The following is a 12,407-nucleotide window of genomic DNA, read 5'->3' on the forward strand; positions in this document are numbered from 1 at the left end:
TAAAATAATTATATCTGGGTATTAGTTTTGCTTTGTCATTTGAACGTGTATTTGACTGTTTCATTACAAATGTAACTATATTTCAGATATTAGCTTCTTTAAAAAAATGTTAAAAAATTGTCCCGTCAATTTTTGGCAATCTAGGGAGTGGCCTGTGTCCCACCCACCACCTTACAAGACACACCCTAGTCCTAACTCAAGGTGCTGACTTGGGGTGAACAGTCCTCTCTTCAGAAATAGCCAGTAAGTCCCGCCCAGAGTGCTGCACCAGAGCTAGGAGCCAATACGACAAAAAGGCCAATTCATCACAGATTTCGTATTTTAAAATAATTATATCTGCGTATTAGTTTTACTTTGTCATTTGAACGTGTATTTGACTGTTTCATTACAAATGTAACTATATTTCAGATATTAGCTTCTTTAAAAAAATAAACAAATTGTCCCGTCGATTTTAGGCAATCTAGGGAGTGGCCTGTGTCCCACCCACCACCTTACAAGACACACCCTAGTCCTAACTCAAGATGCTGACTTGGGGTGAACAGTCCTCTCTCCCAAAATAGCCAGTAAGTCCCGCCCAGAGTGCTGCACCAGAGCTAGGAGCCAATACGACAAAAAGGCCAATTCATCACAGATTTCGTATTTTAAAATATTTATATCTGCGTATTAGTTTTGCTTTGTCATTTGAACGTGTATTTGACATTGTTTCATTACAAATGTAACTATATTTCAGATATTAGCTTCTTTAAAAAAATAAAAATAATTGTCCCGTCGATGTTTGGCAATCTAGGGAGTGGCCTGTGTCCCACCCACCACCTTACAAGACACACCCTAGTCCTAACTCAAGGTGCTGACTTGGGGTGAACAGTCCTCTCTCCCAAAATGGGCAGTAAGTCCCGCCCAGAGTGCTGCACCAGAGCTAGGAGCCAATACGACAAAAAGGCCAATTCATCACAGATTTCGTATTTTAAAATAATTATATCTGGGTATTAGTTTTGCTTTGTCATTTGAACGTGTATTTGACATTGTTTCATTACAAATGTAACTATATTTCAGATATTAGCTTCTTTAATAAAATAAACAAATTGTCCCGTCGATTTTAGGCAATCTAGGGAGTGGCCTGTGTCCCACCCACCACCTTACAAGACACACCCTAGTCCTAACTCAAGGTGCTGACTTGGGGTGAACAGTCCTCTCTCCCAAAATGGGCCGTAAGTCCCGCCCAGAGTGCTGCACCAGAGCTAGGAGCCAATACGACAAAAAGGCCAATTCATCACAGATTTCGTATTTTAAAATATTTATATCTGGGTATTAGTTTTGCTTTGTCATTTGAACATGTATTTGACATTGTTTCATTACAAATGTAACTATATTTCAGATATTAGCTTCTTTTATTAAAAAAAAAGAATTGTCCCATCGATTTTAGGCAATCTAGGGAGTGGCCTGTGTCCCACCCACCACCTTACAAGACACACCCTAGTCCTAACTCAAGGTGCTGACTTGGGGTGAACAGTCCTCTCTTCAGAAATAGCCAGTAAGTCCCGCCCAGAGTGCTGCACCAGAGCTAGGAGCCAATACGTCAAAAAGGCCAATTCATCACAGATTTCGTATTTTAAAATATTTATATCTGGGTATTAGTTTTGCTTTGTCATTTGAACGTGTATTTGACTGTTTCATTACAAATGTAACTATATTTCAGATATTAGCTTCTTTAAAAAAAATAATAATAATAATTGTCCCGTCGATTTTTGGCAATCTAGGGAGTGGCCTGTGTCCCACCCACCACCTTACAAGACACACCCTAGTCCTAACTCAAGGTGCTGACTTGGGGTGAACAGTCCTCTCTTCAGAAAGCGGCAGTAAGTCCCGCCCAGAGTGCTGCACCAGAGCTAGGAGCCAATACGACAAAAAGGCCAATTCATCACAGATTTCGTATTTTAAAATAATTATATCTGCGTATTAGTTTTGCTTTGTCATTTGAACATGTATTTGACTGTTTCATTACAAATGTAACTATATTTCAGATATTAGCTTCTTTAAAAAAATTAAAAGAATTGTCCCGTCGATTTTTGGCAATCTAGGGAGTGGCCTGTGTCCCACCCACCACCTTACAAGACACACCCTAGTCCTAACTCAAGATGCTGACTTGGGGTGAACAGTCCTCTCTTCAGAAATAGCCAGTAAGTCCCGCCCAGAGTGCTGCACCAGAGCTAGGAGCCAATACGACAAAAAGGCCAATTCATCACAGATTTCGTATTTTAAAATGATTATATCTGGGTATTAGTTTTGCTTTGTCATTTGAACGTGTATTTGACATTGTTTCATTACAAATGTAACTATATTTCAGATATTAGCTTCTTTAAAAAAAAAGTAATAATTGTCCCGTCGATTTTTGGCAATCTAGGGTGTGGCCTGTGTCCCACCCACCACCTTACAAGACACACCCTAGTCCTAACTCAAGGTGCTGACTTGGGGTGAACAGTCCTCTCTTCAGAAAGCGGCAGTAAGTCCCGCCCAGAGTGCTGCACCAGAGCTAGGAGCCAATACGACAAAAAGGCCAATTCATCACAGATTTCGTATTTTAAAATAATTATATCTGGGTATTAGTTTTGCTTTGTCATTTGAACATGTATTTGACATTGTTTCATTACAAATGTAACTATATTTCAGATATTAGCTTCTTTTATTAAAAAAAAAGAATTGTCCCGTCGATTTTTGGCAATCTAGGGAGTGGCCTGTGTCCCACCCACCACCTTACAAGACACACCCTAGTCCTAACTCAAGGTGCTGACTTGGGGTGAACAGTCCTCTCTTCAGAAATAGCCAGTAAGTCCCGCCCAGAGTGCTGCACCAGAGCTAGGAGCCAATACGACAAAAAGGCCAATTCATCACAGATTTCGTATTTTAAAATGATTATATCTGGGTATTAGTTTTGCTTTGTCATTTGAACGTGTATTTGACATTGTTTCATTACAAATGTAACTATATTTCAGATATTAGCTTCTTTAAAAAAAAAGTAATAATTGTCCCGTCGATTTTAGGCAATCTAGGGAGTGGCCTGTGTCCCACCCACCACCTTACAAGACACACCCTAGTCCTAACTCAAGGTGCTGACTTGGGGTGAACAGTCCTCTCTTCAGAAAGCGGCAGTAAGTCCCGCCCAGAGTGCTGCACCAGAGCTAGGAGCCAATACGACAAAAAGGCCAATTCATCACAGATTTCGTATTTTAAAATAATTATATCTGGGTATTAGTTTTGCTTTGTCATTTGAACATGTATTTGACATTGTTTCATTACAAATGTAACTATATTTCAGATATTAGCTTCTTTTATTAAAAAAAAAGAATTGTCCCGTCGATTTTTGGCAATCTAGGGAGTGGCCTGTGTCCCACCCACCACCTTACAAGACACACCCTAGTCCTAACTCAAGGTGCTGACTTGGGGTGAACAGTCCTCTCTTCAGAAATAGCCAGTAAGTCCCGCCCAGAGTGCTGCACCAGAGCTAGGAGCCAATACGACAAAAAGGCCAATTCATCACAGATTTCGTATTTTAAAATATTTATATCTGGGTATTAGTTTTGCTTTGTCATTTGAACATGTATTTGACTGTTTCATTACAAATGTAACTATATTTCAGATATTAGCTTCTTTAAAAAAATTAAAAGAATTGTCCCGTCGATTTTTGGCAATCTAGGGAGTGGCCTGTGTCCCACCCACCACCTTACAAGACACACCCTAGTCCTAACTCAAGGTGCTGACTTGGGGTGAACAGTCATCTCTCCCAAAATGGGCAGTAAGTCCCGCCCAGAGTGCTGCACCAGAGCTAGGAGCCAATACGACAAAAAGGCCAATTCATCACAGATTTCGTATTTTAAAATATTTATATCTGGGTATTAGTTTTGCTTTGTCATTTGAACGTGTATTTGACTATTTCATTACAAATGTAACTATATTTCAGATATTAGCTTCTTTAAAAAAATAAACAAATTGTCCCGTCGATTTTAGGCAATCTAGGGAGTGGCCTGTGTCCCACCCACCACCTTACAGGACAGACCCTAGTCCTAACTCAAGGTGCTGACTTGGGGTGAACAGTCATCTCTCCCAAAATGGGCAGTAAGTCCCGCCCAGAGTGCTGCACCAGAGCTAGGAGCCAATACGTCAAAAAGGCCAATTCATCACAGATTTCGTATTTTAAAATATTTATATCTGGGTATTAGTTTTGCTTTGTCATTTGAACGTGTATTTGACTGTTTCATTACAAATGTAACTATATTTCAGATATTAGCTTCTTTAAAAAAAAAAATAATAATAATTGTCCCGTCGATTTTTGGCAATCTAGGGAGTGGCCTGTGTCCCACCCACCACCTTACAAGACACACCCTAGTCCTAACTCAAGGTGCTGACTTGGGGTGAACAGTCCTCTCTTCAGAAAGCGGCAGTAAGTCCCGCCCAGAGTGCTGCACCAGAGCTAGGAGCCAATACGACAAAAAGGCCAATTCATCACAGATTTCGTATTTTAAAATAATTATATCTGCGTATTAGTTTTGCTTTGTCATTTGAACATGTATTTGACTGTTTCATTACAAATGTAACTATATTTCAGATATTAGCTTCTTTAAAAAAAAAGTAATAATTGTCCCGTCAATTTTTGGCAATCTAGGGAGTGGCCTGTGTCCCACCCACCACCTTACAAGACACACCCTAGTCCTAACTCAAGGTGCTGACTTGGGGTGAACAGTCCTCTCTCCCAAAATGGCCAGTAAGTCCCGCCCAGAGTGCTGCACCAGAGCTAGGAGCCAATACGACAAAAAGGCCAATTCATCACAGATTTCGTATTTTAAAATGATTATATCTGGGTATTAGTTTTGCTTTGTCATTTGAACGTGTATTTGACATTGTTTCATTACAAATGTAACTATATTTCAGATATTAGCTTCTTTAAAAAAAAAGTAATAATTGTCCCGTCGATTTTTGGCAATCTAGGGTGTGGCCTGTGTCCCACCCACCACCTTACAAGACACACCCTAGTCCTAACTCAAGGTGCTGACTTGGGGTGAACAGTCCTCTCTTCAGAAAGCGGCAGTAAGTCCCGCCCAGAGTGCTGCACCAGAGCTAGGAGCCAATACGACAAAAAGGCCAATTCATCACAGATTTCGTATTTTAAAATAATTATATCTGGGTATTAGTTTTGCTTTGTCATTTGAACATGTATTTGACATTGTTTCATTACAAATGTAACTATATTTCAGATATTAGCTTCTTTTATTAAAAAAAAAGAATTGTCCCGTCGATTTTTGGCAATCTAGGGAGTGGCCTGTGTCCCACCCACCACCTTACAAGACACACCCTAGTCCTAACTCAAGGTGCTGACTTGGGGTGAACAGTCCTCTCTTCAGAAATAGCCAGTAAGTCCCGCCCAGAGTGCTGCACCAGAGCTAGGAGCCAATACGACAAAAAGGCCAATTCATCACAGATTTCGTATTTTAAAATATTTATATCTGGGTATTAGTTTTGCTTTGTCATTTGAACATGTATTTGACTGTTTCATTACAAATGTAACTATATTTCAGATATTAGCTTCTTTAAAAAAATTAAAAGAATTGTCCCGTCGATTTTTGGCAATCTAGGGAGTGGCCTGTGTCCCACCCACCACCTTACAAGACACACCCTAGTCCTAACTCAAGGTGCTGACTTGGGGTGAACAGTCATCTCTCCCAAAATGGGCAGTAAGTCCCGCCCAGAGTGCTGCACCAGAGCTAGGAGCCAATACGACAAAAAGGCCAATTCATCACAGATTTCGTATTTTAAAATATTTATATCTGGGTATTAGTTTTGCTTTGTCATTTGAACGTGTATTTGACTATTTCATTACAAATGTAACTATATTTCAGATATTAGCTTCTTTAAAAAAATAAACAAATTGTCCCGTCGATTTTAGGCAATCTAGGGAGTGGCCTGTGTCCCACCCACCACCTTACAGGACAGACCCTAGTCCTAACTCAAGGTGCTGACTTGGGGTGAACAGTCATCTCTCCCAAAATGGGCAGTAAGTCCCGCCCAGAGTGCTGCACCAGAGCTAGGAGCCAATACGACAAAAAGGCCAATTCATCACAGATTTCGTATTTTAAAATAATTATATCTGGGTATTAGTTTTGCTTTGTCATTTGAACGTGTATTTGACATTGTTTCATTACAAATGTAACTATATTTCAGATATTAGCTTCTTTTATTAAAAAAAAAGAATTGTCCCGTCGATTTTTGGCAATCTAGGGAGTGGCCTGTGTCCCACCCACCACCTTACAAGACACACCCTAGTCCTAACTCAAGGTGCTGACTTGGGGTGAACAGTCCTCTCTCCCAAAATGGGCAGTAAGTCCCGCCCAGAGTGCTGCACCAGAGCTAGGAGCCAATACGACAAAAAGGCCAATTCATCACAGATTTCGTATTTTAAAATAATTATATCTGCGTATTAGTTTTGCTTTGTCATTTGAACATGTATTTGACATTGTTTCATTACAAATGTAACTATATTTCAGATATTAGCTTCTTTTTTAAAAAAAAAGAATTGTCCCGTCGATTTTAGGCAATCTAGGGTGTGGCCTGTGTCCCACCCACCACCTTACAAGACACACCCTAGTCCTAACTCAAGGTGCTGACTTGGGGTGAACAGTCCTCTCTTCAGAAAGCGGCAGTAAGTCCCGCCCAGAGTGCTGCACCAGAGCTAGGAGCCAATACGACAAAAAGGCCAATTCATCACAGATTTCGTATTTTAAAATGATTATATCTGGGTATTAGTTTTGCTTTGTCATTTGAACGTGCATTTGACTGTTTCATTACAAATGTAACTATATTTCAGATATTAGCTTCTTTAAAAAAAAAAATAATACTTGTCCCGTCGATTTTTGGCAATCTAGGGAGTGGCCTGTGTCCCACCCACCACCTTACAAGACACACCCTAGTCCTAACTCAAGGTGCTGACTTGGGGTGAACAGTCCTCTCTCCCAAAATGGGCAGTAAGTCCCGCCGGGAGTGCTGCACCAGAGCTAGGAGCCAATACGACAAAAAGGCCAATTCATCACAGATTTCGTATTTTAAAATAATTATATCTGCGTATTAGTTTTGCTTTGTCATTTGAACATGTATTTGACATTGTTTCATTACAAATGTAACTATATTTCAGATATTAGCTTCTTTTATTAAAAAAAAAGAATTGTCCCGTCGATTTTTGGCAATCTAGGGAGTGGCCTGTGTCCCACCCACCACCTTACAAGACACACCCTAGTCCTAACTCAAGGTGCTGACTTGGGGTGAACAGTCCTCTCTCCCAAAATGGGCAGTAAGTCCCGCCCAGAGTGCTGCACCAGAGCTAGGAGCCAATACGACAAAAAGGCCAATTCATCACAGATTTCGTATTTTAAAATATTTATATCTGGGTATTAGTTTTGCTTAGTCATTTGAACGTGTATTTGACATTGTTTCATTACAAATGTAACTATATTTCAGATATTAGCTTCTTTTATTAAAAAAAAGAATTGTCCCGTCGATGTTTGGCAATCTAGGGAGTGGCCTGTGTCCCACCCACCACCTTACAAGACACACCCTAGTCCTAACTCAAGGTGCTGACTTGGGGTGAACAGTCATCTCTCCCAAAATAGCCAGTAAGTCCCGCCCAGAGTGCTGCACCAGAGCTAGGAGCCAATACGACAAAAAGGCCAATTCATCCCAGATTTCGTATTTTAAAATAATTATATCTGGGTATTAGTTTTGCTTTGTCATTTGAACGTGTATTTGACTATTTCATTACAAATGTAACTATATTTCAGATATTAGCTTCTTTTATTAAAAAAAAAGAATTGTCCCGTCGATTTTTGGCAATCTAGGGTGTGGCCTGTGTCCCACCCACCACCTTACAAGACACACCCTAGTCCTAACTCAAGGTGCTGACTTGGGGTGAACAGTCCTCTCTCCCAAAATAGCCAGTAAGTCCCGCCCAGAGTGCTGCACCAGAGCTAGGAGCCAATACGACAAAAAGGCCAATTCATCACAGATTTCGTATTTTAAAATAATTATATCTGGGTATTAGTTTCGCTTTGTCATTTGAACGTGTATTTGACATTGTTTCATTACAAATGTAACTATATTTCAGATATTAGCTTCTTTTATTAAAAAAAAAGAATTGTCCCGTCGATTTTTGGCAATCTAGGGAGTGGCCTGTGTCCCACCCACCACCTTACAAGACACACCCTAGTCCTAACTCAAGATGCTGACTTGGGGTGAACAGTCCTCTCTCCCAAAATAGCCAGTAAGTCCCGCCCAGAGTGCTGCACCAGAGCTAGGAGCCAATACGACAAAAAGGCCAATTCATCACAGATTTCGTATTTTAAAATATTTATATCTGGGTATTAGTTTTGCTTTGTCATTTGAACGTGTATTTGACTGTTTCATTACAAATGTAACTATATTTCAGATATTAGCTTCTTTAAAAAAAAAGTAATAATTGTCCCATCGATTTTAGGCAATCTAGGGAGTGGCCTGTGTCCCACCCACCACCTTACAAGACACACCCTAGTCCTAACTCAAGATGCTGACTTGGGGTGAACAGTCCTCTCTCCCAAAATAGCCAGTAAGTCCCGCCCAGAGTGCTGCACCAGAGCTAGGAGCCAATACGACAAAAAGGCCAATTCATCACAGATTTCGTATTTTAAAATATTTATATCTGCGTATTAGTTTTGCTTTGTCATTTGAACGTGTATTTGACATTGTTTCATTACAAATGTAACTATATTTCAGATATTAGCTTCTTTAAAAAAAAAGTAATAATTGTCCCATCGATTTTAGGCAATCTAGGGAGTGGCCTGTGTCCCACCCACCACCTTACAAGACACACCCTAGTCCTAACTCAAGATGCTGACTTGGGGTGAACAGTCCTCTCTCCCAAAATGGGCAGTAAGTCCCGCCCAGAGTGCTGCACCAGAGCTAGGAGCCAATACGACAAAAAGGCCAATTCATCACAGATTTCGTATTTTAAAATATTTATATCTGGGTATTAGTTTTCCTTTGTCATTTGAACGTGTATTTGACATTGTTTCATTACAAATGTAACTATATTTCAGATATTAGCTTCTTTAAAAAAATAAAAATAATTGTCCCGTCGATGTTTGGCAATCTAGGGAGTGGCCTGTGTCCCACCCACCACCTTACAAGACACACCCTAGTCCTAACTCAAGGTGCTGACTTGGGGTGAACAGTCCTCTCTCCCAAAATGGGCCGTAAGTCCCGCCCAGAGTGCTGCACCAGAGCTAGGAGCCAATACGACAAAAAGGCCAATTCATCACAGATTTCGTATTTTAAAATATTTATATCTGGGTATTAGTTTTGCTTTGTCATTTGAACATGTATTTGACATTGTTTCATTACAAATGTAACTATATTTCAGATATTAGCTTCTTTTATTAAAAAAAAAGAATTGTCCCATCGATTTTAGGCAATCTAGGGAGTGGCCTGTGTCCCACCCACCACCTTACAAGACACACCCTAGTCCTAACTCAAGGTGCTGACTTGGGGTGAACAGTCCTCTCTTCAGAAATAGCCAGTAAGTCCCGCCCAGAGTGCTGCACCAGAGCTAGGAGCCAATACGTCAAAAAGGCCAATTCATCACAGATTTCGTATTTTAAAATATTTATATCTGGGTATTAGTTTTGCTTTGTCATTTGAACGTGTATTTGACTGTTTCATTACAAATGTAACTATATTTCAGATATTAGCTTCTTTAAAAAAAAAAATAATAATAATTGTCCCGTCGATTTTTGGCAATCTAGGGAGTGGCCTGTGTCCCACCCATCACCTTACAGGACACACCCTAGTCCTAACTCAAGGTGCTGACTTGGGGTGAACAGTCCTCTCTTCAGAAAGCGGCAGTAAGTCCCGCCCAGAGTGCTGCACCAGAGCTAGGAGCCAATACGACAAAAAGGCCAATTCATCACAGATTTCGTATTTTAAAATAATTATATCTGCGTATTAGTTTTGCTTTGTCATTTGAACATGTATTTGACTGTTTCATTACAAATGTAACTATATTTCAGATATTAGCTTCTTTAAAAAAATTAAAAGAATTGTCCCGTCGATTTTTGGCAATCTAGGGAGTGGCCTGTGTCCCACCCACCACCTTACAAGACACACCCTAGTCCTAACTCAAGGTGCTGACTTGGGGTGAACAGTCCTCTCTTCAGAAATAGCCAGTAAGTCCCGCCCAGAGTGCTGCACCAGAGCTAGGAGCCAATACGACAAAAAGGCCAATTCATCACAGATTTCGTATTTTAAAATAATTATATCTGGGTATTAGTTTTGCTTTGTCATTTGAACGTGTATTTGACTATTTCATTACAAATGTAACTATATTTCAGATATTAGCTTCTTTTATTAAAAAAAAAGAATTGTCCCGTCAATTTTTGGCAATCTAGGGAGTGGCCTGTGTCCCACCCACCACCTTACAAGACACACCCTAGTCCTAACTCAAGGTGCTGACTTGGGGTGAACAGTCCTCTCTCCCAAAATGGGCAGTAAGTCCCGCCCAGAGTGCTGCACCAGAGCTAGGAGCCAATACGACAAAAAGGCCAATTCATCACAGATTTCGTATTTTAAAATAATTATATCTGGGTATTAGTTTTGCTTTGTCATTTGAACGTGTATTTGACATTGTTTCATTACAAATGTAACTATATTTCAGATATTAGCTTCTTTTATTAAAAAAAAAGAATTGTCCCGTCGATTTTTGGCAATCTAGGGTGTGGCCTGTGTCCCACCCACCACCTTACAAGACACACCCTAGTCCTAACTCAAGGTGCTGACTTGGGGTGAACAGTCCTCTCTCCCAAAATAGCCAGTAAGTCCCGCCCAGAGTGCTGCACCAGAGCTAGGAGCCAATACGACAAAAAGGCCAATTCATCACAGATTTCGTATTTTAAAATAATTATATCTGGGTAGTAGTTTCGCTTTGTCATTTGAACGTGTATTTGACATTGTTTCATTACAAATGTAACTATATTTCAGATATTAGCTTCTTTTATTAAAAAAAAAGAATTGTCCCGTCGATTTTTGGCAATCTAGGGAGTGGCCTGTGTCCCACCCACCACCTTACAAGACACACCCTAGTCCTAACTCAAGGTGCTGACTTGGGGTGAACAGTCCTCTCTTCAGAAATAGCCAGTAAGTCCCGCCCAGAGTGCTGCACCAGAGCTAGGAGCCAATACGACAAAAAGGCCAATTCATCACAGATTTCGTATTTTAAAATATTTATATCTGGGTATTAGTTTTGCTTTGTCATTTGAACGTGTATTTGACTGTTTCATTACAAATGTAACTATATTTCAGATATTAGCTTCTTTAAAAAAAAATTAAAAAATTGTCCCGTCAATTTTTGGCAATCTAGGGAGTGGCCTGTGTCCCACCCACCACCTTACAAGACACACCCTAGTCCTAACTCAAGGTGCTGACTTGGGGTGAACAGCCATCTCTCCCAAAATGGGCAGTAAGTCCCGCCCAGAGTGCTGCACCAGAGCTAGGAGCCAATACGACAAAAAGGCCAATTCATCACAGATTTCGTATTTTAAAATAATTATATCTGGATATTAGTTTTGCTTTGTCATTTGAACATGTATTTGACATTGTTTCATTACAAATGTAACTATATTTCAGATATTAGCTTCTTTTATTAAAAAAAAAGAATTGTCCCATCGATTTTTGGCAATCTAGGGAGTGGCCTGTGTCCCACCTACCACCTTACAAGACACACCCTAGTCCTAACTCAAGGTGCTGACTTGGGGTGAACAGTCCTCTCTTCAGAAATAGCCAGTAAGTCCCGCCCAGAGTGCTGCACCAGAGCTAGGAGCCAATACGACAAAAAGGCCAATTCATCACAGATTTCGTATTTTAAAATAATTATATCTGGGTATTCGTTTTGCTTTGTCATTTGAACGTGTATTTGACTATTTCATTACAAATGTAACTATATTTCAGATATTAGCTTCTTTTATTAAAAAAAAAGAATTGTCCCATCGATTTTAGGCAATCTAGGGAGTGGCCTGTGTCCCACCCACCACCTTACAAGACACACCCTAGTCCTAACTCAAGGTGCTGACTTGGGGTGAACAGTCCTCTCTTCAGAAATAGCCAGTAAGTCCCGCCCAGAGTGCTGCACCAGAGCTAGGAGCCAATACGACAAAAAGGCCAATTCATCACAGATTTCGTATTTTAAAATATTTATATCTGGGTATTAGTTTTGCTTTGTCATTTGAACGTGTATTTGACTGTTTCATTACAAATGTAACTATATTTCAGATATTAGCTTCTTTAAAAAAAATAATAATAATTGTCCCGTCGATTTTTGGCAATCTAGGGAGTGGCCTGTGTCC

Source organism: Gobio gobio (genome assembly GCF_949357685.1).
Source record: "Gobio gobio genome assembly, chromosome: 5".
Lineage (NCBI taxonomy): Eukaryota > Metazoa > Chordata > Actinopteri > Cypriniformes > Gobionidae > Gobio > Gobio gobio.